Source organism: Canis lupus, chromosome 8, assembly GCF_003254725.2.
Source record: "Canis lupus dingo isolate Sandy chromosome 8, ASM325472v2, whole genome shotgun sequence".
Classification (NCBI taxonomy): domain Eukaryota; kingdom Metazoa; phylum Chordata; class Mammalia; order Carnivora; family Canidae; genus Canis; species Canis lupus.
In genome coordinates, this window is record NC_064250.1 from 8,589,522 (window position 1) to 8,615,662 (window position 26,141).

Consider the following 26,141-nt stretch of genomic DNA (forward strand, 5'->3'; position numbering starts at 1 on the left):
AAACCTTAAAAACTAGCTGAGTAACTCACTCAGAGGTTAATATGAAGAAAACCACACTGAAGCAGATAGAAAAGGCTGAACAACAATCTTGCCATAATTTCCCCCACCATGCCCTTTGGCCAAGTTTTGCACCTGAGAAGCAGCCCCCAAAATGTCTGGTTTTGAAGACCAACAGAGAGAGCTTGGACCCCAGAGACCCAGGGTCTGTGGTGAACTGAGGGGCTGCTTTTAAAGGGCTCACATGTAGATTCACTGGCCCCAGGGTTCAAAGCAAAAGTAGCCCTTTGAAAACTACCCAGACTTTATGTGAAAGAGGCTCACTTGCTAGTTTTAAGCCACAGACTGAGGGACAGACTCTGGGGAAGGAGGCTGGTGGATGCCAGCTTTGCACTCCCTGTTTGCCTTGTTAAAGATAGTGGGTGCCATCATTTTCCCTTTATTCATTTTTGGCAGGTTCTATCTTTGCACTCCCCATCTACATTTTTCCAGCTGGAGGACACCATCCTAACACTCTCCCTTGCCACACTACAGCTTGCCAGGATCTCCCAGAAACGAGCTTATACACTCATCTGGAGTCCCAATTTTTGTGACTGCTGCACAGGGCATACCTTCAGATTTACTGGTTCTGGTGGCCATTGGAGCTTATATTTGTGGTCCCACAGGACTGTATGTATTTGCATTCTTTATTTTAATAAATTTTTTATTCAAATATAATTAACATACAGTGTTGAATTAGTTTCAAGCGTAAGATATAATGATTCAACATGTCTATACATTTCTCAATGCTCATCAAAATAAGTATACTCAAACTTTTTTTTGAGAGTTGGGGAGGGGTAGAGGGAGAAAGAGAGAATCATAAGCAGGCTCTACCCCCAACACAGGGCCCAATGTGGGCTCCATCTCAAAACCCTGAGATCACGACCTGAGCCAAAATTCAAGTGTCAGATGCTTAACTGACAGACACCCAAGTTCTTCAAGATAAGTATACTCTTAATTGTATTTGCATTTTTTAAAAGCCACTACCAGGCACCCCGGGTGGCTCAGCGGTTTAGCGCAGCCTTCAGCCCAGGCCTGATCCTGGGATCCCCAGATCGAGTCCCACGTCAGACTCCCTGCATGGCGCCTGCTTCTCCCTCTGCCTGCGTCTCTGCCTCTCTCTCTGTGTGTCTCTCATGAATAAATAAATAAAATCTTAAAAAAAAATAAAGTAAAATAAAGGCCACTACCTGAGGGTCTGGCTTCCAACCAGCCTAAATCTAGATATTGACTGAGATCCTCCCCTTTGAGACGCTAACTGGTCTTGGCACATCCTCAACTACTGGAAGCTATTAAAAATAAAATAGGCTGTTTTGACAGTTACAAAAGCTTGAAAGAAAACCAAGAGCTACAACAGGGTTGAACCCTAAGGTTCATCTCCTACATGAGGCCACTGGGAGAGATGGCTAATTCATCAGATACATAAAAAAAAATTACAGTCAAGCAAATTGAAGGTACAGACAATGTTCCAAACAGCAAGATAAAACCTCAGGGGGAGAAAAAAAAAAAAAAAAACTAATGAAATAGGTAAGTAATTTACTTAACAAAGAGATTCTTTCATGCTCTTAGTCAAATGTAGATTAGAATTTAGTCATCTGAAAGACTAAACTGGCCAATAATTTGATGGCTTCTGGGTGGAGGGTCAGCTTGACTGTCAACAGGATCATCTGCCTGGCTGTCTCCAGTATGGCAGTCTCAGAATAATTGGGATTCTTCCATAGGAGCTCAGGGATCCAAGCATAGTTGTACTAGCAATCAAGGTGAAACCTTCATTACCTTTCCTGACCTAGCCTTGGAAGTCATGCAATATCACTTCTGTAATCTTGTAGTTTGTATCTTAGAGTTTGTAATCATATAATCTTTGTATCTAGATTCAGTGGAAAGAGACAGATCCCACCTCTCCATGGGAAGTGTCAAGGTTACAATTGTAGGAGAGCATGTGTTATAGATGTTTAGTCCTCTTTGAAAATAGGATCTACAGAAGGCCATCATTTGGCTATATAAAAAGTCACATATTTCCCATATGACTTATGTGAATAAAGACAATTTTACTTCCTTTCCTATCTGGATGTCTTTTATTTCTTTTCCTAGGTTAACTGCACTAGCTAGAGTCAATAGTAGTGTTGAACAGCAGTGATGAGAGTAAGACCTTTGTCTTGTTCCTGATCTAAGGGGGAAAAGTATTCTTTCACCACCAAGTATGATGTTTATTAAGCATAAATTACCAAGTTGAAAAAATTTCTTCTATTTCATTTGCTGAGACTTTGTTGTGGCTTTTAATCAGTAATGGATAAGAGATTTGGACCCAGGAAATTTAACAAAAATCCCCTACCCCTGGACAAGCAGAGCAGGACTAACTCCATTTTGTGCTGCACCGGCCACCTCCTGTATGACCCCCACATGACCTGCTTATTGCTTAAGGCGCTGCCCCACCCTAGTCAAGCCGCTGGGCACACCCTTACCCGAAATTGGCTCATAACAATGTAACCCCGCCTTGTGCCCGCCAAAACTGCGCATCGATTCTGACCAGAGTGACAGGCCAGCTCAAATGGTCACTATAGGGTAAACTGTGATTCAATTGGCCACCTGCGTGTGGACCAACATGACTCTGCAACTTTCTGTGTATGTTACAATCCCATTGGCCACTGGCCCCTATAAAGCTGCTACGCCTATTAGTCTTGGGGTCCAAGTCCCTGCTCTGCTGTGTCGCTGTGTTGGGTACACTTGGACCCAAGCTGGAGCTTGTAAAGAAACCCTTGTGCTGCTTGCATCGGTTTCCGCTCCTTGGTGGTTTCTCGGATTCGCAATCTTGGGCACAACAACACTTTTAAGATTCTTCTTTTATGATTATACTATGATTTTTCTTTTTTTAATGTACTGGAGTAAATTACATTAATTGATTTTCAAATCAATTATACCAAGATTATCCTAAGGTAAACCCACTATGTCATCTATAATCCTTTATGTGTACTATTGGATTCCATTTGGTAAGTTTTATAAGGAGTTGTTGTGTCCATATTCATGGAGAACAATGGAATGTAGTCTTCCTTCTTGTAATATATATATATGTATATAATACAATATATATATAAATTTTTGTTTTGTTTTGTTTTGTTTTGTTTTTGGAATACGTCTAATGCTCCCTGTGGAATGAGTCGGAATGCATTTATTCCTTTTCAATTTTATGGAAGAGTTTGTGTAGAATTATTTTTTTCCTCCTTGTTTGGTAGAATTAAAAAATAAAGCCATTATGGTTTGGGACTTTTTTCTTTTCTTTCTTTCTTTTTCTTTTTTTTGTAAGGGTTTTATCTATGAATTTAATTTTTAAAAATAGATATGTCTATTGGGGCAATCTATTCCTTGAGAGAACCCTGATAGTGTCTTTAAAGCAATTTAATCCATTTCATAGAACTTTTAATTAGCATAAAGTTGTTCACATTATTTTATTATCCTTTTAATATCTGTAGGGACATGTCACTTTTTTCATTCTTGACAATTGGTAATTTCCATTTTCTCTATTTTTTTTAAAGATTTTATTTATTTATTCATGAGAGACACAGAGAGAGACAGAGATATAGGCAGAGAAAGAAACAGGTTCCATACAAGGAGCCCAATGCAGGACTCAATCCCAGGACCCCAGGATCATGATGTGAGCCAAAGGCAGAGATGCTCAACCACTGAGCCACCCAGTGTCCCTTTATTCTTACTGTTTCCTGGGGTTATGATTTTATTAATCACCCCAAAGAAGCAGCTTTTTGTGTCAGGACTTTTTCTTTATGTCTTTTCTATTTTCTGTTTCATTCACTTCATCTCTTAGTTTTCTTATTTCCTTTCATTTGCTTATTTGGAGTTTAATTTGCTCTTCTTTTTCTATTTTCAAAAGGTGATATTTAGGTCATTGTTTTTAGACCATTGTTCTTTCCTTCTGAGAATTATTTTACCTGTATCCCACCAAATTTGATGGGTTGTTTTCATTTTCATGTAGCTCCAAACATTTTATAATTTTCTTCTGACCAATGAGTTATTTAGAAGTCTTTAGTTTTCAAATATTTGAGGATTTTCCAGATATCTTTATTGTACTGATTTCTAATTTGATAATATTGTGATCACAGAACAAACTCTGTATTATTTGACTCTTTTTATTTTATTATTTATTTATTTAATCTATTGGAGTTCAATTTGCCAATATTTAGCATAACACCCCTCTGTTATGCGCAGGTGTCTGTTAGTGTCCCCGGGAGCCCGAGGGCATCCCCGCCCTCCTGGGTCCTGCTCTAATTCCCTGCGAGGCCTTTCCGCCCTAGAAGTGCAAACTCTTCTCACTGTAGGGTTCCAGCTGTTCTCTCTTCAAATCTCAGGCCAAATTCATAGGTTTTCAGGATGATTTGAAAGTTATCTAGGTAAGTTGGTGGGGACAGGTGACTCGGGGACCCTACTCTTCTGCCATCTTGCCCGCCTCTTGACTCTTTTTAAATGTAATGAAACTTATTTTATGGCCCAGAATATGAACTAAATATTCCACACGTATTCGAAAAAGCTCTGTTGTTAAGTGTATTGTTCTATACACGTCAGCTAGTTCTGGTTGGTTGTTAGCATATTTCTGGTTGGTTGATAAAGTCCTCTTTATACTTGTTGATTTTGTTTCGGCTTGTATCAGTTGTTGAGAGAAATTTGTTAAGTTTATGACTATAATTGTGGATTTATCTGTTTCTTTCCACATCCATTAGTTGTGGCTTCATGCATTTTGAAGCTCAGTTATTAGATATATATACAATAAGGACTGTTACACTGTATAAAAGAACCAATCACTTATCATCACTCACTCTTTACCCTTGATATCTATGTTCTGACATCTACTTTGCCATTGTTAATAAAGCCCCTTCAAGTTTTCTTTGCTTAGAGATAGCAGGGTACGTATATTTCCACCCTTTTATTTTTGGTCCATGTGTATCTTTATCATTTTTAATTTTTTTGTTTTTAATAATAAATTTATTTTTTATTGGTGTTCAACTTGCCAACATACAGAATAACACCCAGTGCTCATCCCGTCAAGTGCCCACTTCAGTGCCCGTCACCCAATTACCCTCACCCCTCACCCACCTCCCCTTCCACCACCCCTAGTTCATTTCCCAGAGTTAGGAGTCTCATGTTCTGTCTCCCTTTCTGATATTTCCCACTTAATTTTTCTCCTTTCCCCTTTATTCCCTTTCACTATTATTTATATTCCCCAAATGAATGAGAACATATAATGTTTGTCTTTCTCTGATTGACTTATTTAACTCAGCATAATACCCTCCAGCTCCATCCACGTTGAAGCAAATGGTGGGTATTTGTCGTTTCTAATGGCTGAGGAATATTCCATTGTATACATAGACTACATCTTCTCTATCCATTCATCTTTCGATGGACACCGAGGCTCCTTCCACAATTTGGTTATTGTGGACATTGCTGCTAGAAACATCGGGGTGCAGGTGTCCCTGTGTTTCACTGCATCTGTATCTTTGGGGTAAATCCCCAACAGTGCAATTGCTGGGTCGTAGGGCAGGTCTATTTTTAACTCTTTGAGGAACCTCCACACAGTTTCCCAGAGTGGCTGCATCAGTTCACATTCCCACCAACAGTGTAAGAGGGTTCCCCTTTCTCCACATCCTCTCCAACACTTGTGGTTTCCTGCCTTTTTAATTTTCCTCATTCTTACTGGTGTGAGGTGGTATCTCATTGTGGCTTTGATTTGTATTTCCCTGATGGCCAGTGATGCAGAGCATTTTCTCATGTGCATGTTGGCCATGTCTATGTCTTCCTCTGTGAGATTTCTCTTCATGTCTTTTGCCCATTTCATGATTGGATTGTTTGTTTCTTTGCTCTTGAGTTTAATACGTTCTTTATAGATCTTGGAAACTAGCCCTTTATCTGATATGTCATTTGCAAATATCTTCTCCCATTCTGTAGGTTGTCTTTTAGTTTTGTTGACTGTATCCTTTGCTGTGCAAAAGCTTCTTATCTTGTGGAAGTCCCAATAGTTCATTTTTGCTTTTGTTTCTCTTGCCTTCGTGGATGTATCTTGCAAGAAGTTACTGTGGCCGAGTTCAAAAAGGGTGTTGCCTGTGTTCTCCTCTAGGATTTTGATGGAATCTTGTCTCACATTTAGATCTTTCATCCATTTTGAGTTTATCTTTGTGTATGGTGCAAGAGAGTGGTCTAGTTTCATTCTTCTGCATGTGGATGTCCAATTTTCTCAGCTATGTGTATCTTTATATTTAAAGTGAATTGTAGATTCACAGTAAGTACATAAGTGTTTTTTAGGGTGGGGGCATAAGCAAATATGTGTGGAGTGCCTCCCAACTTTTTAAAATTATGGTAAATTAAATGGAAAATGGTTGTTTTATTGCTTCCTTCATCCTCTGGGCCAGTAGGAGATTGATAACTAAACATACCGTAACCCAGAAAAGGAACACAGATTAAAAACTCTAAAACAGAGAAACTGTGTGATTTCCATCCTAAACTATGAGAAATCTGTTGGTTCCATTTCCTGAAACAAAGTAATCTGGAGGGAAGGTTGGTGAGGAGAAGTAACAGAAACTGTGGTGTTTTTTGTTTTGACCCCTTCAAGAGTCAGTAGTTTTCTTATTTTTTTCTATACAGGGCTAGATAATAAATACTTTAGGCTTTGCAGGCCATGCAATCTCTGTAGTAACTACTCAACTCTGCCACTCTAATGCAAAATCATCGATAAAAATCACCTAAAGGAATGGGCATGGCTGTGTTCCAATAAAACTTTATTTATGGTTACTGAAATTCAAATTTTACATAATTTTCACATGCCACAAAATATTAATCTTGTTTTGGTTCTTTCAACCTTTTAAAGTATAGAACTTATTCTTAGCTCAAAAAAGCTAGTGGCTCAAATTGTGGTAGGCCAGAGTCTTCTGACTCTTGCACTAGAATGGCAAGTGAATAGGTTCATATAATGATAAAGAATGATCATATACAGATGACAACAGGTAGAATCAGAATCAAAGAGATAAGAAGATTATGAGAAAATGGCTGTAAAGAGGGAGAGATGATATGGAAAGGAAAGAATGAAAGGGAAGAATTATTTGCAAATATATAGTTTTCCCTATAGAACAGTGACTCAGAGTATCATGACTGTCTCCATGGCACTATATTTCTTTGCTTCCCAGAATTCTCAACCTCTGCTCAGAGAAACACTATCTTATTTACTTGAGGGACCTCCTAGACTACCCTTTGTGATCTGCAGACCAAATATTATAATTGACTTCTTTCTGCAAACTCTCCGTTACAAAATTCAGATAGAGTTCTTCTAAAAGCTATGAATCTTAGCTCTCAAAAGATGGCAAAGATCATTCTTTTTTTCCCCAGAGGATCTAGACATTTAGCATCATATTTTAAAAAATTTTAAGTCAGAGACTAAAGCAGATTTTCTTTTAAATATCAAATTAAATGTTTCTGTCTAACCCCTCAATTCCTATGCAGTCTTCTTTCTGTCATGTGGCCTCAAGGGAAACTAAAGAAGAAAAAAAGAGTTGAAAAAAACAGATTTAGAGTTTGTATCTAGCAGGTGGCAGAGAGATATAAAGAGATCAAAATTACCAGACCCTTCTCTATCTTTGCCCTCCACCCATATCCCCCGATTTTGTCTCATGATAAAGTCTAGAACATTAAAATAAGGATGGAGTGCTTTGGCCTTTAGGTTTGAAGGGACAATGTATTCAGGTTTTTCAAATTAATAGCTAAATTCATGGCCCTAGAGGTTTTTAAAAATTATTAAATCAAATTTTTAGAAATACTGTAAAATCATCTAAATTTCTGGGTGTGCTGTGTGATATTTCTGGTTCTCTTTCACACTTAAAGCTCTCATTGAGAAGAAAACATTTTTCTGCATTAAACTGTAACATGATTTGGCATTTATATATCCTGTATGAGAGAGTGAAACACTACCTGCTTTAAATTGTGATTTCTAGGAGGGTTTCTGGATATAGTAAAGCCTAGGATACCCAAAAAATAAAATAAAGATTTTGAAATTGACTTGCCAACGCTAAGATTCATATGTCTATTTTTACTCAACACCAAATAAAGGTACCATTTCTAATCCAAGAACTTCACTCTGCTGTCTTCTAGCACATTGGCATTTTCCACAGGCATTTCTTGTTTTACTTGATGTATTTTTTTCCAGTTTTTCTTAATATGATATCTGAGAAATTTTTTTGCTAAGTATTGATTCAAAAATTTAAAATTAAGGTTAAATTGTGGCTAATCAGCATACTGTAAATGCGATTTACTATTTTCATAGGTTTATTGTGCTTGACTTTGATTTAAAGAAAATCTAAATAAAATTTCAAGAACAATTCAGAGAATTTTTTTAAGTTGTACAATGAAGCATTGTTCTGAATGTAATCTAATACTGTAAGAGCTCTCCATTGCCTTCTATATGTAGCTGGAAAAAGAATAGTTTTGGTCAAAAGATTTAATTTTCCTATAGCTAAAACATGCTGAAGGATAGTATGATTTCTCTAAGTGCTAAGTTTATTTAATTATTTTGAGATATTTTGTACATTATAATTCAACTCCAAATTGAAGTAATTTATCCCATTGTGTTTTCAACCATATGAGGTCAAATTATGTCTTTCATAATTATTTTGTATTCATAGGTTATTACTTTCTAAGATTACTTACTTAGTTTCAAAACAGAAAACATGGTTACACAGACATGATTACTATGAAAAGAAGATTTTTAAATATTTGATTTCACAAATTCATGAGAAGGCAAAATTTTCATTTTGTTTTGGTTTTCCATTTGCTTCACTTAAATTTTCCCAAATTATGCCGAAAATACTTTCTAGTTTTATAATAAATGTCATTTCTGATATTTCTGTGATATCTGTGGTGTAATCTTTACTTTGTCCTACATTTTTTCTTATGAAACATAAGCAAGAGAAATTCTCACTTTATGAAGTAACATATACTTTACCCAGTGAAATACTCAACTGAAGGATGCTGCTAAAGCCAATAGCTTTGAAAGCTTAGGAGAAATGATTAGAAGTTGATATGAACAAAACTAACAATACCAGAGTAATAAATTAGGATAAGATAACCAGATCTATCCATGCTTATTCTGCAGAACATAATCTCCTAACATTTATAAAAACATTCAAGCTCTATTCTTGGATTAAGTGACATGTCTGCATTTTACCACTTGTTTATAATGGCCTGTTGGTTATATCATTTTCCCAGTATGATTAGACTAAAAACCCAAAATCCAGTATCAATAACAGCCCTGTTATTCCTATATATCCCATAATCCTAAAAGGAAACACAGAGGTAAAGGTTACAAAAGTGTTTTCTCTGCCACTCCATGAAATCTGTCCTACTTGCAAGTGAAAAGGCTCCTGTAGGACCCTTTCTTGCCATCAAGAATCCAAATTAGCAACAGCTTGCAATGATAATCAGTTCATTTCAGTGTACTCAAAATGGGCTCATTATTATTAATTTTTGCCAACTCCCAAGCAATTCATGAACCATTTTTAGATTTTCAAAAAGCAGTTCATGAATCAGACAAAAAAAATTTAAAAGGAACCCATCCCACAATGAGATGATGACTCAGAGTCCTTTGCTGTAGCTGTGTCAACTGCCGAGCATCTGAAATCTGATGAGGATGGGGCTGATGGAGAAAAGGCCATGATGAGCATGAAACAATGTGTTGAATTTACATGTTAAAACTTCTTGTTGGTTTTGGCAATTTTTGCTGAGGATTATTGAGAAATCCATAACATCTGGATGTGGGGGAGAAGCTCCACTAAAATGATGAAGTTTATATTGGTCGACAAGACTATAAATGGAAAAGAAAGTAGTTTCTTAACACAGCTGTTTCCAATTTTGTTAACATTTTAGGCCAAATTCATTTGAAAAAAAAAAGAAATAACATAAAACTCTAATGTTTGAGATATACTTTACAAGTCTGATTTAATGTACACATGCTGAAGACATTCTTGACTCAAACTAATATATACAGAGGATGGTCAAATGAACCAGTGGTCGAAGTCTAGGCCTTAAACCTGCCTTTGAGATGGATACTAGCAAGTCATTTTGTCAAGAAATTTGGATTTAAAAGTCAAATAATCCCTTTAAGTTAATTTGTTTTTAAGTGAAATAGAACCATCAGATTCCTGGCACCGTCTTATGTTTCAATACATATCATATCTTTCATGCCTTAAAATAATTGAATGGACAAATCATTAATTGAATTTCAGATGAACTAGATATTCTCCATTCTCCCCACTGATTGGATGACATCTTATTCATCACTTTTTCTTTCTACACTTCATTTTCTCCTGTAAAATGAAAATTATGTAAGAAGATAAATAAAATATATGCAAACATATTTTTGTGTGTTTTGGGGTTTTTTTTGTTTTTGTTTTTAAAGACTTTATTTATTCATTCATGAGAGACACAGAGAGAGAGAAGCAGAGACACAGACAAAGGGAGAAGCAGGCTCCATACGGGAAGCCCGACGTGGGACTCAATCTGGCTCTCCAGGAACAGGCCCTGGGCTGAAGTCAACGCTAAACCACTGAGCCACCCAGGCTGCCCTTTTCTTGTGCTTTGGAAAGGAATATTGCATAAGCCAAATACAATAATATATATGCACACAAATGTACACATTCCTACACATACAAATATATTTATTTATTTAAATCAGTGTCTCTTTGGCTTCCAAATTCTCATTTTCCCATTACTAGTTTTCTCATATCTCTTCTCATATTTTAGCAGAAAAACGACGGCAAACATTAAAAAGTTCTCTATTCCATTTTCTCTTTGCCTCTTATTTCTTTCTTTTCCTTTCCTTTCACTTTTCTTCTATTGCAGCCTTCAAATACCTTCCCAGTTTATTACACAAAGAACAAAAGCAAAATAGAAAGCTCAAAGACAAATAGGCTTTCCTGTGATTTTCATTTATGAACCTCTGAAGTCATTATGCAGTTGAATAAAATGGGAGCAGCATCCTAGTAAAATGTTCTATTAGCTTGTTGATGCTTTTTGGCTAGAGATGACTCTTAAATATTGATGACAATTATAATCTACTTCCTATGCTTTTTTTTTTTTTTTTTTTTTTTAGAATTCAAGATTTGGTAGCGGCATGAATATACCAATATCAGATAGATTTGTTAATTCCCCTTGACATAAGTAAAGTCTGGGATAGCAAGATGTTTTAAAGATCATCAACAATATGATCAATACAGATTGCCAAAATCAATTCTGGAGTCTGACTCTGCCTGCTGTGAGCAGTTGTCACAATGTTCTTTGAGAAAATTGGCAAGAAATGATAAGGATTCTGTCAACAGACACCCATCAATAGAAAATAATCCCCCTGAAGAAATATTGCACTCTTTTTTGCCTTTTCCATACAAATAGGTCATAAATAGAAAGTCTGGTTAAAACTTGTAATTAATCAAGTTGATATAAAAGATCTTATATATTTGTTATAAATAGATTAAAAACATGAGGTGAGAAAATGTATTTCTCAATTTATAGAGTACTTAAGAACTCAGAAGCAGTACCTACTATATCAAATGCATTTGAAGTCTCTATAAGAAATTTTTGAGTTCAATGAGATCCCTTTTATAGATATGAAGTTTAACATTTTGAGTAGCTTGTTGATTGACTTTGGTGAGAATCATTTTTCTTATATTCCATAGGTTTACCACACCTAAAAGGAGCTAGATATTTGATTGGCTACAGCATTTCTGGTTTCACAGTTTTCCCAAATTTTTCAGTTGATACCTAAAGATCCTAGGAGTTTATGAGTGTCTTCAAGATGTCTGTGAATTTCCTAAATCGAATAAAACTTTTTTGTGTGTGTGAGTCCATATTTATACTGCTTTCAGAGACAGCAGAGACAGAAATCCTAACAATTGCCTGACATACCAAGATATCTATGCATTTTTTAAAAAAAAAGGAAAGAGGAAGGAAGGAAGGAAGGAAGGAAGGAAGGAAGGAAGGAAGGAAGGAAGGAAAGAAAGAAAGAAGAAAAACAGTTGCCTGGAACAAAATGATTATTTAAAAAATTGAATAACGTAACCCTACCTAGGCATTTATTTATTTAAAAAATAAATGTGCCTATTATGTGCCCATCATTGAACTATAAAAATAACGAAAGCTCCACACTTAAAAGAACTTAAATTCAAGTGACAGGTGAAAGACAATAAAATATGTCAAGTTTTATGTGATGCAAGTCTAATGTATAACCCTCTAAAAACTTTATCCATTTTGCAACTATGGTATTAGGAAACAGTATAAAATTGTTATACGTATAAAAAGGCTTTCTTTTTTAGCAAAAACTTTCTAATATCCTCTAGCAATTCCATAGCAATTCCATAACAATAGAATCAATGCCTTGTTTTAAAGAGTTGCCTCTTTTCTGGGCACTAATGACATTTGAGCCAGATAATTCTGTTATGAGGAGCTGTCCTATATATTTGTTTAGCAGCAATCCTCTCCTGTACCCACTAGATGCCAGTAGTGTCCCCATCCCCAGTTGTTATAACTAAAAATATCTCTAGAAATTGCCAAATGTCCCCTGGGGGTCAAAAATAACTGCTGTTGAGAACCATTACTTTGAAGGATGCATCTGTCAATAGTTCAAGCCAATGGCAAGGTATGTAGTGATAAATACAATGTTTTAATTGTCATGGAGAACTTCACATGTCTCAAAGAGAACCCAATCTTGAGGGAGTCAAATCTGGAATCCATCAATCTACAAAACATCTACTAAAAACACATACTTTGTCCTTGAAAGAAGTTTTTCTCTTTCTTTCCCATTTTCTTTTTCTTCCTATTTGCTTAATTATCTGTTGCCAGATAATTCACACCTAAGTTCATAGAGGACCAATGTCACAGATATTCTCTTAAACAAAACTGGCTTTGTAACAATAAAATTTGTCTGTTTAAAATGTAACTAATATCGGAGATATTTACCTAAGGAAGTATTTGTAAATAGTATCTAGAAATGCAAGAAAATAGCTAAAGGAGTAAAACTTAAAGAAATAAAGATAAATATAGATTTGTTGGTATTTTTCTTTCCTTGAAGGTTAAAATTTCTAGTTTTTTCAGAAATTCTGAGCATAGCAGTAACAGTCTCTTTTGACTGTCATTGTCATTCTTGTAATGGAAACACCTCACCTTCATTTCCAGAAAAAAAGAAAATGATGCAGTATTAAAATGAATAGAAGAAATGAAGACAGCCAATTTAAGTAGAAAATAAACCATTGGGACTGCATCAAAATAAAATGTTTCTGCACAGTGAAGGAAACCATCAACAAAACTAAAAGGCAATCTATAGAATAAAAGATATTTTCAATGACATATCTGATAAAGAGTATCCAAATACATAAAGAACTTATAAAACCCAACACCCAAAAAAACCAAATAATCCAATTAAAATGGGCAGAAGACATGAATAGACATTTTTCTAAAAACATACAGATGGCCAACAAACACATGAAAAGATGCTCAAAATCACTCATCAGGAAAATAAAAATCAAAACTGCAATGAGATATCACCTGACACCTGTCAGAATGACTAAAATCAACAACACATGAAACAACAGGTGTTGGTAAGGATGTGGAGAAAGGGGAGCCCTCTTACACTGTTAAAGGAACACAAACTGGTGTAGCCACTCTGGAAAACAGTATGGAGTTTCTTCAGAAAGTTAAAAATAAAACTACCAATCACACTACTAGGTATTTACCCAAAGAATACAAAAATACTAAGGCAACGGGATATATGTACCCCAATATTCACAGCAGCATTATCTACAATAGCCAAATTATGTAAACAGCTCAAGTGCCCATAGACTGATGAATGGATGAAGAAGATATGGTACACACACACACACACACAGTGGAATATTACTCAGCCATAAAAGAATGAAATCTTGCCATTTGCAATGACATGGATGAAGCTAGGGAGTATTGTGCTAGATGAAAGAAGCACAAATACCATACGATTTCACTCTTCTATTGAATTTAAGAAACAAATAAACAAGCAATGGTAAAAAGAAAGAAAGAAAGAGAGATACAGAGGCAAACCAATAACAGACTCTTAACTATAGTGAACAAACTGATGGTTACCAGAGGGGAAGTGGATGGGTAGATGGGTATAATAGATGATAAGAATTAAGGAGTGTACCTGCTGTGATGAGCACCAGGTATTATATGCAAGTGTTGAATCACTGTTTTGTACATCTGAAACTAATATTATGCTGTATGTTAACTAATTGGAATTCAAATAAAAACTTAAAAGCCAAACAAAACAAAATAAAAAAGATCTATCTTTTACATAGGTGACAATAAAGATATACTCTTCCTTTTGGAAAAAAATACTTACAATGGAATAGGGGCAGGGAAAAGAAAGAAGGTAGGCAAACAGGATAGAAGATGAGAAAACAACTAGTTGTAAAATAGGAATAAAGAGTTCAGGAAGAAAGTACATGGAAATTATCTTTTTTTTTTTTTTTAAAGGAGGAATAAGTGAAAGCCTATGCTAGCAAAGAGAAAGAAAACTGTATTCATAGAAGAAAAATGAGTTTCTAAAGTAGTAAATTATGAAAATTTACTACTTGTTCCCATACTGGTTTGCAATAACATATGAGAGCAAGGGGGACAGAAAAGATGGTGCCACAGGTTAACAGGAAGTAGGTAACTGTCAGAAAAAAAAGATTTAATAGACTCTTGAATCGGATCTTTCAATGTCTATTTTGACCTTATTCTATATAGTAAGACTAAGGATTTCAAATATTTATTTCCTGAATCCCCTGGCAACTGGGCTTTCTGGATGTGACTTATATTCTATTAGATGTTACCATACAATATCTAAAAGGCACAAGAGAGAGGTCATCTTCCTGTAACCAGTGACTTAAGCAGTGGGCAAATCCCACATTCCAGTGTCTAGTTGCCAGGCTTGCTGGTGGGTGGTCTTTGCAGCAGTGGCAGTGGCAGGAGCAACAAGAACAGCTGCAGATTCCTGACATTTGCATCATAGCAGCATAACTTTCAAACCAATGATGCAGAGACAGCCTCCTGAATTCTATTTGACCAGAACTTCTAACAAGTTTGAAGCATTTAATTCCCTAGAAGAAATCCTTTTCAGTTTAAAATATCTAAAGTGACACGGAAATTAGGCAACATGGTCAAATGACACTGAAGGGTTAAGATCATGAGTATGAAGAGAACTCTGAATGCCGATTAAAACATCTAGAGAGCATTTTAGCACACTAATGAGAGCACAGACCCAGTTATCAGGAATTAAAGAATATAATTCAGAAAGAATGCTATAAGTTAGAGAAAACAAACTTGAACTTGGATAAAAAAGATGTGCGCCACACCTGGGTTGAGGCATATCCTAGCCATGGAACATAAGTTCATTAAATCTCTCTCCCTCCCTCACCGTGAATTCTTGGCTCTATCTGCTTATCTCTGAGGATCTCTCTCTCTCTCTCTCTCTCTCTCTCTCTCTCTCTCTCTCCTTCTCAGTGGGTAAGAGACTTCTGACAGCTCTAAACTCACAATAACCCAGCAGCCATACATAAATTGCACAGAAAAACTCTGATTCACCCTGGTTGGTTCACCTGCCCACTCTCGGATTAATCTGTTTTCAAAAGGGGTTTGTGTGCTATTTTTCAGGTTATGTCAGGTGCTCTCCGCTTTGATTGGTAGCCTAAGCAAAACCATGTTAGCAGGGGAACAAATTTCTGCAAAAAGAGGGAAATACTATTACCACATGAATGAAGGAAAGGATGATGCTGGAATAAAAACCAACAGAATTCTTTTACAAGGAATAAGGAAGCAGGGAGAAAAGAAAACACTACTGCCTTGAGTGAGATTACATTGTAGGATGTTAAGATATTGAGAAACCTGATATGTATAGACTTGGAGAAAAAAGCATTTCAGAGGAAGGAATATAATTTTTTAATGGAAGGAAGATGAAACATTTTCTCAAAGTTTCTAAACGGTTGGGGAGGTAGAGAGCTACTTTGGAAAATAAAGCAAAAAAAAAAAAAAGGAAAATAAAGCAAAGAACATGCTCACCTAAATATATATCTATGACTTGTCACAGATTATTATATATGTGTGTGTGTGTATGTACACATACACACACACACACACACACACACACACATATATATATATGAATAGTCTAGGAACACTTGAAGTAGAGAGGAAAAAAGCTGAATGTTTCTTTATTATTCTTAAAACAAAACAAGATCTTTTGCTGAGATATAGGCTTTAGTCATCCAGATTAGAACATTACGATAGAGGAAGAGGTTTACTTTTAATTTCATTTAAACACTTTATGTTTTCAATTTCTAGACGATTATATACTACATTTATTAAAAACAAATAATGAGGGTCAGTTGGTTAACCCTCTGCCTTCATTTCAGGTCATGACCTTCAGATCCTTGGATCAAGCTGGCTGAGCTGGGAGCCTGCTTCTCCCCCTGCCTCTCTCCTTACTCTTGCTCTTTCTCTCATAAATAAATAAATAAACAAACAAACAAATAAATAAATAAATCTTTAAAACAACAACAAAAGATGAAGGAGCCAGATTAAAAGGTGAAGAATTTCTGAACAATGATAAGAAACAATGGGTGGCTGTTTCAGTGAAAATCACAGCACAACGTTACATAACATCACATGTGGACTCAAGGAATTTTACCCCTAGCATTGGCCTTGATGACTCAAGGGGAGTTCAAGAAACAGATGCCACTGATAATGAATGCTGTCCTTAGAGGAAAAAATCCAGGTTTTAATTGGGGAAAGGGGGTGGGAAGGGCAAGGGAGAAAAGTCGAGGACAGAAAGACATGAAACCAGGGGTGCAAATGGGTGGCCCATGTAGTGTGTGTTCATTTTGATGCTTTTATCCTGGCCTTGCACTTCCTTTTTGCTCAAAATTTCCATAACCGTCTCCATTTGTTCCCTCAGTTCCGCTACCTACATGGTCTCTGAACGCACTATAGACTTCTGCAATTCTCTGTCCAGGCTCTCTACCATAAGGATTGCTGTCGCAAAGCTAATTCACCGTAAGGCAACTTTGCCATTAAAGGATAAAATTACGAATAAATCAAAGATGGATGTTCATTAACAGGATCTAGTGAACCATAAAAAATGAATAACAAAATTATACAGAATTTTATTGCAAAATGCAAGACATTTGAATACTTTTCAACTGTGTGTAGATTCATGACAATACTGTGCAAAGAAGTGATTTTATTTTGTGGATTTTACCTAAAAACATGTCTTCAAAATCTTTCATTCATAGTATTATACTATTTTGTTTTTGTTTTTTGAATTTGCTTGTTGATTCTCCTCGCTCAGCACCGCACTGGTTCTTTTTTTGGTAAAATGTTTTCCTTCCCTAAGAGAGGTATCAGTTTCCAAAATACTAGGATGCATGTTTGTAAGCGAGCTTTGCCTTGCTTCGTCAAAGCGCTCTACGCTGTTGTTTGTTCTTGGCATATTGTCACATGTCCATTGATAAACATTCCAAAATTCTATGTGACACCTGAGTTCAGAGCTCTGCCTCACTGTTCAGATCATTATGAGGCTAAGATTCATATAATATGAAAATGGTAGTAGTACACCAATAAAGAAATGAGACCGAACTGTCCCCTGGTTGAAACCAACAAACTGTCAAACCAAATGGTCCATCAGTAATTATTATTATTTTTTAGCATTTAACACAAAATCACCTTATGGGCAAGAAGTTATCCAGCAAAAATGCTTGTGGCAAAGATGCAGTTTTTATTTGCATTACTTCTTTCATGCTCACAACAGTTCCCTGCTCATTATAGATTTTTCCACTTACAGATGAGCATTACTAGACAGAGGGGTGGACCCAGTAAGCAAAATTGTCCACGATCCCTTAATTTTGTCTCCTAATCCTTTGCTTTCCATTTAGAACCCATGCTGTGTGGAGAGTGAGGGAGCATAAAGTCTGAGTTAAAAATTTAGCTTTAAAACCTTTTCTCTCTCTCTTCTCTCTAGAATATAAGTTATGATCTCAAAGAGTTCTGGGCTTCGATTCAGGATATCTGAATCCTTCAATTCTATTCTTGGGAATCTATGCTATGAATTGTGCAAAATAGAATAAGCTTTATGAGTAAAGACAATTAAAGCAACATTATAATGGAACAGAATTAGGAGAAATTAAAATTTCCAGCCATAAGGGAATAGATAAGCAAACAGTGATAAGAAGACACCATGGAACCATTAGAAATGTTTATGGAGACATAAAAAAGTAAGTTAATACAGTAACTAAGTAAAGCAGTACAATGTATAATAAACAGTATGTAAATGAGTCCACTTTTTAAAAGTGATATTAAAATGGTGGCTTTTTAATGAAAACTTTGTTTAGGTTACGGTGCAACAGGTTCTGCTTCCTCTTTCAACTTTTCTATATTGTCAAGATTTTTTTTTTTAATTTTTATTTATTTATGATAGTCAGAGAGAGAGAGAGAGAGAGAGAGAGAGAGAGGCAGAGACACAGTCAGAGGGAGAAGCAGGCTCCATGCACCGGGAGCCCGACGTGGGATTCGATCCCGGGTCTCCAGGATCGCGCCCTGGGCCAAAGGCAGGCGCCAAACCGCTGCGCCACCCAGGGATCCCTATTGTCAAGATTTTAAAAATAAAAATAATAAGATACAAGTAATAGTTATTAAAAAAATTAATTCTCAGAGTTTAGAACAATACCAGCTACCAGAAAAGTACCTAGGGCCTCATATAAGTTTTTTAAAATGAAGTAGGTAAAAGAGGAAGATCAAAAGCTTGTACAAAAAAAAAATACACATATAAACGTCTTAAAATGGAGTTGATAGATACTGAGAAGGATAATGAGGTCAGTTGGGAAGAGGGGTGAAAATATGTTTTTTGGAGGAAACAAGTGTATTTTCTGTTTTGTTCAAATTTAATATTCTACTACTAGATATTGAATACCTTACGGTCCATGCAAATAGAGAATACGTTGCTCAAAAATAGGTGTCAAAGAATTTGACTTTTTTTCTGTCCTTTACTCAGTCTGGCTATTGCTATTACCTAACTGCCATAAAGATGCACACTGCAAGGAAGATATTACAACTTTGTGAGTTAAGATGAAATAAATTAAGATTTATTAAGTTCTTAGAAAATAGTCTAGTGCAGTATAAGCACTATTTAGGCATTTGTTATATATAAATACTTTACTTTTGAGTAGACAGAAATATTGCATTACAAAGTCTTTAAAAAGACTTTCCAATCCCCAAGTACCAGAAAGTAATTTGGCAATATTATACATTTTTTTCTAATGCATCAGAACAACCAATAAAAAACAAACAACAATAAATAAGTACAAAGCAAGTAACTTTTTTATTTTGCATCATTAGACTCAAAAGATTGAAAATGGGCATATTCCAATTTGGATTTAAAAAAAAAATAAGAAGGCACACTATCTTTAAAGCTACCATAAATTACCAGCTTAATAGATTACAAGGAATGTGTGCAGCTATTTATTATTCTGTTCAGAAAAAAATACATATAGTTACCATGGAAACTACTAAATCTCAGAGTGTGTGTGCTACCTCTATGATATGATCACTTTTTGTAATACAGATATGAGTAATATATCATCTGGGCTCTGGCATTAAATGTTTTGAAATGCTTTAAAACACACACATTGCTGATATCCATATTCACTATTTTTGACTTCCTTAGCTCTCTGACATTAAATACCCTTTAAATTTTAACATTTTTGTGTTTCAAATATATTCTACATGCAAAATCACAAATTTCAAATCTCTGAGAATTGTGCAATTGGAGTCAATCCCCCAAAATTTTCAATGCCTTGTAATTAGTTTTCCATGAACACTGCAGAAAGGAATAAAAGGAAGATTTTTCCTAAAGATTTTAAATGTAGTTTCACCTTTTAATAAAAATTAGACCTTCTGTAAGAAAACAAAATACTTATTAAAACAAAGAAAAATAACAATTTGTATTAAAAATTGGCCAAGAGGGGCACGTGGGTGACTCATTCCGCTAAGCAACTAACTCTTGATTTGGCCTCAGGTTATGACATCAAGGTTGTAAGATCAAGCCCACAATGGACTCCGTGCTGGGTGTGGAGCCTGCTTACGATTCTCTATACTTCTCCCTCTATTCCTCCCCACCCCTGCTTGCATACATGCTCTCTATCAAAAAAAAGGAAAGAAAAGAAAGAAAGAAGAAAGAAAGAAAAGAAAGAAAGAAAGAAAGAAAGAAAGAAAGAAGAAAGAAAGAAAGAAGAAAGAAAGAAAGAAAGAAAGAAAGAAAGAAAGAAAGAAAGAAAGAAAGAAAGAAAGAAAAGAGAGAGAGAGAGAAAAGAAAGAAATTGACCAAGATACTGTTTTTCACATCTCCACACTCCTGTTAGATTTAATGCAGGATCAATTTATGAGACACCTAAATTACAATATAGAAGTGCAACATTTGTTCAGAGTTTTATTAAACGAAATATGAACCCCTGAGGTGAAATTGTGCCTTAGAAAGTGTTGGGACATAAAGTCATATCTCACCAGCTGATTAAGCTGAAGCTTCAATAAAGTATTGACTCATGTTTTGTCATCTGTCCTTGGATATCTATGAAAAAACTCAAAGGAGGTTATTCTCTCTGAAAATTTTACCAGGTAAATAAGAGGACTTGTACTTCTAGGGTTGCTGATGGAATCTGTTTCATAAAAATTTTCCTAACTGAAACATGGTTAACTTCTTTTTCTTCCACCCAAAATTAAGCAGGAGCAAGGATGACCAAAATGAAGTAGACATTTCACAATTTACAAGATGATTTTAAAAATTATAGGTGTTTGGGACGCCTGGGTGGCTCAGCGGTTGAGCATCTGCCTTTGGCCCAGGGCGTGATCCTGGAGTCCCAGGATCAAGTCCTATGTCGGGCTCCCTGCATGGAGCCTGCTTCTCCCTCTGCCTGTGTCTCTGCCTCTCTCCCTCCCTCCCTCTCTCTCTCTCTCACTGTCTCTCATAAATAAATAAAATATTAAAAAATAAATAAAAATAAATAAAAATTGTAGGTGACTTTTGAGTTGTGCTACTCTTTTGTTTGATTTTTCCAACTTTCTCACAAAGAAGGAAAGGCTTTATTACACATAATTTTTAATGGAACTAAGTTTCATTAAAATAATAATAATCAGTATTATTAAGGAGGTATTTGGATGCTACACCAAATTTTCTTATTTTCTGCCATGCCAATTTACTGCAATGCCTATTTATCTCACTTTGCTACTGGGAAAAAAAAAATGTCACTTTTATTTTTTTAGTAACAATGTGTGTATGTATGTTTGTGTGTGTATTCACATATATGTATGTGTGTGTGTGGAGAGAAAGAGAATGAGATTTAAGTTCCACCTTTCAAAATCATATTCTTAACAAAGTTTGCATTGTTTTATAGTTAACCAATGTTTTTGACAGATGTGTAAATTTGAGGAAGAAAGAAAATAGGCATTTGAGGTATAGAAAGCCCTGTACCAAGGTTGCTTGATTCTAGTGCTCTGGCAGCTTTTTCCCTTTCAGAATTCCATAAACTTATTTTTCTTGCATTTGTCTAACAATTTAGAGCTCGTATCATGTTTTTGTAGACATGGTTCTTTGTGCTCCTTACAACACCTCTGTGAAGGGACAGAGTTCACAGTATTTATTTTTTATTTCTGTTTACAAAGACTTAAAGAGGTTACTATAAGAGGAGAGAGAAGGATAGAATCAGAGATGGTGGATAAAGATGGGGGGAAGTAATAAAATTAAAAAGAAGAAAAGGTAATAAAATGAGAGGGAAAACGATTTCACAAGCCTTTAGCAAATGGAGACAAATGATTAAGCCACAAGACATGATAGCAGGAAAAGCAAGGAAGCAACTAGGTGTCAGAAAACAAAAGAACCATGATAGCCTTCAGGTCTTTGCTTGAAAGCATGTTGAGAAAAGTAGCTGAAAATCGGAGGTGTTCTGCCCTTTTCCAGAACCGGGTGAATGCTGGGGCCAGCACTGAGAGGCCAGAGCGGCAGAAGCAGGACAGCTTCTGTGAACTATCAACCTGATCCACCTGGGCTCTACTCCAGGTTAAGACCCCATATTGAGGAGAAATTTAAGAGAATGGAATAAATATTGAGGAGGAATTAGGACAACAGACACAGATGAGGAAAGGGATTGAGTGAATCAAGTGTGACTTTCAACAATTTATTCAACCTCCTCATGCATTAGTTTCTTCATCTGTAAAATGAGTAAGAGAGTACCTACCCTGAAGTTTCTGTTCATTAAATAGGTTAATACATGCAAAACACTCAAGTCAGTGGCTGTCACATAGTAAGTAGTCAATAGATGTTAGCTAATATTATCTTAGATAACCTGAGGGAAAATAGCCTCAGACCCCAAGAGCTATATTGAAAACAGCAAAGTGGAGATAGGATATTTCTACAAAATACTGCAGTATTTTGCATTAGCCATGAAATAGCCAACCACTAAAAATGATCCAGTGTTCTGTGGTGGATCAGTTAGATGCCTGTCAGTTTATGCACTTCAATCAGAGTTCAGAGGAGATCCCATCATGGTGGGGAGGAGGCCCGTTAAGACTCAAAACACTAAGCTCCAAGTCAGAATTTGTTAGAGAGGGGTGAGATAAGATCAGTAGAATACAAAGGCTTTAACCGGAAATAAAGATGGGGCACATGAATGGAAAATTAGTCACAAAGCGCTGAGTTTTAAGTAATCAGAACCTGCTAGATACTGCAAATGATGATGAAAATTGAGGAAAAGATGGTAACTTTAAACAAGAGAAAACATTGGCTCTCCTCAGAACACATGAGATATTGTCTAACATTGAGTTGGTTTCAATGAAAAGGCTTCATCTGGGTGGGGGGACAGTTTCTATGAGAAGAGTGATATGGATTTAGACACCCAAGTTGTCTTTATAATTGAAGGTTGTGGAGAGACAGCAAGCCTTTGAGAGGACTCAAAAGGCTGTATTAGGGAATTAGGATGCACACTACCCACAGGAGCTATACAAGATTAAAATTCAAAATGGGAAAGATCTGATTGTCAAATATCACAAATTGATCTTATACTACCATGAAGACCATAATGACCTACTTATAACTCTTCATCTGTCCTCTCCCAAGAGAGCACATATTGACTGTCAGTCATACCAAGGTCCACAATCAAGGGATCACAAGGTGGGTGTGGAAGTTGGCTGAGTAGGAGGGAAATGAGGGATTACCAAGACAAGGGGTATTGGAAGAGGGGAAGATGTACAAGGAGGGCACATGAAAAAGGACTATGGAACTGGGTTAAATTTATATAATAATTTTATAGTATCAGATCATTTTGATAATTCTGTTTATAAGGCAAACTCAATTTTCAATATTTCTTAAAAAATGTGACATTTATAATTAAATACAAAACTTGAAAAAGACTCTGAATATTACATAGCACAGCATAATATCCATTTTTGCAATTGGATATTATGCTTTTAATAGAATCTTAGATTTTAGAGTCAGAAAATATTTTAAAGAAAATGAAAAAAAAGTCCAATTCAATCCTTACACCTCCAATTCTCATTTCACAGGCTAATATACAGAAAGCCAGAGTCACACAGCTTGTACAAAACCTGGTAGCTATGTATAATAGAGTGGTGATGAGAATCTGAATCCCCAAATCACATAACAGGCCCCATAATTAACTCCAAGATCATTTTTCCCCCAAATTGTAGGACTCATACAAGGATTATAGTTAACTAAAATTCATGTTTTCTTTCATTTTAAATTGTAATGTCCATTTACCAAGTAGATACTATCAGTTATTGGCTTTTTGTTTACTTAAGTAAAAATATACTTTAAGAGTGAAAAACATACATGAAGATATCAAGTGCTGAATCCCGTCTTTACAAAGCTTTGAAAATGCAATTGTACTACAATATAACACCTGGTATAAACAAGTTTATTTGTACTTATATATTTATCAAAATCAGTTAAAGATTGTACAGCATTGTATTTGGTACTATCATGAATCTCCTGTGGCTGCTGTCTCTGTCACTATCTGTAATTAGAAAAACACACATCAAAAATCTATCCTTATCTACATATGTAACATTTGAAACCCACACTGTCTAGCACTCATACATATCAAATATTTAATCCTCATGAAACTCTGTTTTATTAACACTTTTTTTCCATACTAGAAAACATCATTATTGGGAAGTATATATAGTCAGTTAATTTTGAGGTAGAACTAGTTCCTTCAATTCCAAATAATTTTTTGTTTTTAAAAATTATATTATTATAACATTTATAAAATATATAATAAATGAGATAAAAATAAATGAAATCCCATGTAACCCCTGCCCATTTTATCAAGTCTTAAATATACGGCTATCTTGCTTTAGTTCTTTCTTTTTTGTCTACATACCTTATATTTGAAGCATCTTGTATGCACTTCTCCAATCAAATTCTCTCTCGTTTTTCCCAAAGGTAATCACTCTCTTAGATTTGGTATTTATCATCCATGAGCATAGTTTTATACATTTACACTTAGTAGTTTTAAAGCATAAATCACATAAGTGTATGTTTTCCAAATGTGTATGTATGATATCATCCTTCACATACCACTTTTTATACTTTATATTATTATGATTTATCTCTGTTGATATATTCAGCACAAGTTTTACTTTAAGATTTTTCTTTTGGTATGACATCAAAGCAAAACAACAAAAGCGAAAATCAACAAGTGGGATTACATCAAATTAAAGAGCTTATGCACAGCAAAGGAAACAATCAACAAAATGAAAAGACAACCTAAAGAATGACAGAAAATACTTGCAAACAATATATGTGTTAAAGGGTGAATTTTCAAAAATTTAGAAGGAACTTACACAACTCAATAGGAAAAAAAACCCCAAGTGATCCAATTTAAAAAATGGGCAAAGGACTTGAATAGAAATTTTTACGAAGAAGACATACAGATGGCCGACAAGCACATGAAAAGGTGTTCAACATCACTGATCATCAGGGAAGTGCCAGTCAAATCCACAATCAGCTATCATCCCATATCTATTACAATAGCTATTTATTATTTATTTATTTATTTATTTATTTATTTATTTATTTGATATATTTTTATAAGTGATACTTTTTATTATTATGAATACCAACAGTTGAAGAAATTGGTTTTTCATTATGGTCAATATATTCCATTAATTTGTTTTTTGTTTTTTTAGAGAGAGGCAGAGATAGCAGGTCAGGGAGGGGTAGAGAGAGAGGGAGAGAGAGAATCTCAAGCAGACTCTGTGCCTAGTGGGGAGCCCAACCTGGGGTCTCACAACCCTGAGATCATGACCTGAGCCAAAATCAAGAGTTGGATGCTTAACTGACTACCACCCAGTTACCCCTCTTATTCTTCAGACAGACTATTCTCATCTTTGAAGAGGTTTTTGCTTAGAGTATTTTTACTTCCATTACCAAAGGGAAAAAATTGATAACCATTATATCCAATTACCTTGCTCACTGATGATCACAGCAGTAGAAACTGTATATGCTGTCTACCAAAGCTCAAGAAGGTTATCATTTAGAAATAGAGGTTAGAACTAACTCTAGTGGTTCATAATCACATAGTTGGCTTTCTCTTTTTGTATCTACCCTTGGACAGTAAAAGTAGCCTGGCCATCTAAGAGAACCTTTAATAAATATTCACAGTAATCTCTATGAGATGGAACATAGATTTTTTATTTTCTAAAAATGCTATTTATACCTTAGGAGTTAATAAAGTGATTTGCAATACTTAAATTATAGGAAAAGAACCCCTGTTTTCAAGTCTATCCACAAATCACAGGATTAGTATGCACAAAATAAAAAATTGGTACATAAACACATGGTGATGGAAAGTGAGTCATCAATTTTGGTAGCATGTATATGTTTAGACAGAGTATATAACACCCTTTACTATAAATTCATTTAAAAAACAAAACATCATCATTTAGACTATAACTGTAAAAATGCTTGTGGTGCATTATTCTACTTCCCAAGGTTA

The 26,141-nt window shown here is 35.4% G+C and overlaps 1 long non-coding RNA gene across 4 annotated transcripts in view; it reads right to left on the reverse strand.

The window, feature by feature from the left end:
• The window catches only part of LOC112657511 (uncharacterized), a 309,781-nt gene that overhangs the window by 60,790 nt on the left and 222,850 nt on the right, over positions 1–26,141 (reverse strand). The gene's annotated exons all lie outside the window — the stretch shown is intronic.